General features: G+C 35.9%; 1 pseudogene; it reads left to right on the top strand.

The window, feature by feature from the left end:
• Positions 1 to 1,123: 1,123 nt before the first annotated feature.
• The window catches only part of LOC110337810, a 26,852-nt pseudogene continuing 25,412 nt past the window's right edge, over positions 1,124 to 2,563 (top strand).

Below are 2,563 nucleotides of genomic sequence, written 5' to 3'. Positions count from 1 at the left end.
GAATCATAGGGGATTTTCAGAGAGGAATCTAAGAAAGGGGATAGCACTTGAAATGTAAATAAAGAAAATATCTAATTAAAAAATAGATGTTATATACAGTGGCAAGAAGATGAGAATGATAGCAAAATTCTCCTCAAAAGAAGAAGAAGAAGAAGAAGAAGAAGAAGAAGAAGAAGAAGAAGAAGAAGAAGAAGAAGAAGAAGAAAAATTAGATTAAATGAACCATTCCTTGCAAAATATTGACATTCATCATGAGGAATTTTGACATGCTACTATCACCTTCCTGTAGAGCATAACATAGATGAGGAATTTTTTGAGCAGACTGTGACTTTAAATATTTTCCCAAGTGAAATACTTGGGAATCTAGCCCAGCACAAAGGACAGAGATTCTGTTTCAGATGTAGAAATAGAACATAAAATGAAGCACCTCTCCTACACAGGCATATTCACCCCAGGGGGTCCACAGAGGAGGCACCTCATAAATCACAGAGGCTGGACACCATTCACCTACCTGGTATAGGTGGGGAACGTAACTCCTTCATTCTGTATTTAGCAAAAATAATATGATTATTTGGAAGGAGAATTAAAACCAGACTCATTTTTTTAAAACTTTTGCTCATATTTGCAAAAGGTTATTATCTCACCCAAACAAGATATCTGAAAAAAAGATTGGAAAACTTTAGACGTGAATCTGGGGGTCCACATAAAGCACGTCCCTTTCATTTGCAGCCTAAAGAGTAGTGAAAAAACTATTAATAAAGAGAATGCAGCTCTGAAGACTGCCAGGTCTGTGCAATCCACAGAGAAGAAGCATCGGCGGCTTTGACAAGAACATTGACAGGGAAACTAGCAATGATATTAGGGACTGCAGGAAACATCCATGGCAGAGGGAAGGCTGCATTTACCTCCTAACAAGTCAGCAAGTTCACAAAAATAAATCCATTCTAATACACACACACACACACACACACACACACACACACACACACACACACGCATGCACACACTCCTCCTGTTCATATTATAGACAAAGATATAGAATAAAAATAGTATTAAGTAAGTTTCTCTAACATAGCAAACTGAAATTACTTTGGGATCTCATCTTACCTTCAGAATTTCTAAGATGTATGAAGAGAAACAGCAACAGATTGCAGAAAAGGTGAGGATATATTCATTTCTGATAGGAATACAAACTGGTCCAGTCACTACAGACATCAGTATAGGTTTCATTGAAAGCTGAAAATAGATCTGCCACAACATCAAGTTTTATCACTCTTGATATACTCTACATATTATTCCAGAGATGCATGAAAATCCATGTTTACTGCTATTCTTTTTGCAATAGACAGAAATTGAAAAGAGCCTTGATGTTCATCAGCTGATGACTTGATACTGAAAGTGTGGTTGGTTTACACAATAGAATATTATCCATTTGTTAGGAAAACAACAATTAAATATTTTTTCAGACAAATGGGTAGAGCTGGAAATTGTCCTTCTAAATAAAATAACTCAGACCCCAATAAACAGACAACCATTGTGTGTTTTCTCTTAGATATGAATGCTAACATTTATGTTGTAGAAATGTGAGTGAGTCGTTTATAATTCCCACAAAAGTTGGGTAGCTAATAAGAGACTAAGGGGTATGAGGGTTATCATTCCAGAAATAGAAAATAGAATATAGTGATATTAAGGAATAATGGTGAAATTAGGACAGGGTAATTAAAGGAAGTGGACAATGGGAGGGAACACTAGTAACATGCATAATATCTGAAAATACAGTTTAAAATGAGCTGGTTGACTTTTATATAGCCAAGTTCAGAGATGCATGGATCCTTCTATGGGCCAGTGGAGTCAGTGGTATATATTCACATCCTGGCATACACCTTGACAAGATGTTGACAAGGTAGGGGGCAGACAAGTATTAACTGATGGGCCAGAGAAGAAGAAAGTTTGGCAACAAGCTCAGAATTTTCTCATTGGCATGATAGGGTGATGATATTTGTAGAGTTCTTTGCAGTGCACAGAAATTCTCAATACTGTCTTATCAGCTGCCCTCTTATAAACTTCTTTGAATAAACCTCTTAAACTGTATAGCATAGCATCTCTCCTCAACCAGACATCAGACTTTAACTAGTTCTTGAAACAGAGGGTTCTAATTAGGACTTTTTTTTCCTGTAGAATGAAAAACAGAGTGAATAGGGCAGAAGGGGGGAACATAAAGCTTTTCCAACAGAGAGAGAGAGAGAGAGAGAGAGAGAGAGAGAGAGAGAGAGAGAGAGAGAGAGAGAAATTTGAAGGAAATAGCAGTTGACTTCCTGTCTCTGATTCCTGCCTTAAGTAAGGTATATCTGTGTTCTATGTCTTATATCAAGAAATTTAAAAATATAATTTGTATATATTGCTATAACTAGAAAAATGCTCAATTAATATAACTGAGTCAAGCAACAAAATATAAATTATTATAAGTAGTAATAGTATTTAAGGAATATGGTAAGACTTTCTCAAAAATAGTTTTCATCCTAGGACTGTAAACTGTGGAATCTTGCCAAGATGGATAATAAGC

Source organism: Mus pahari, chromosome 20 (assembly GCF_900095145.1).
Source record: "Mus pahari chromosome 20, PAHARI_EIJ_v1.1, whole genome shotgun sequence".
NCBI lineage: Eukaryota > Metazoa > Chordata > Mammalia > Rodentia > Muridae > Mus > Mus pahari.
The sequence above is the reverse complement of the archived record's forward strand: the minus strand, read 5'-3'. Positions and strand labels throughout refer to the sequence as shown.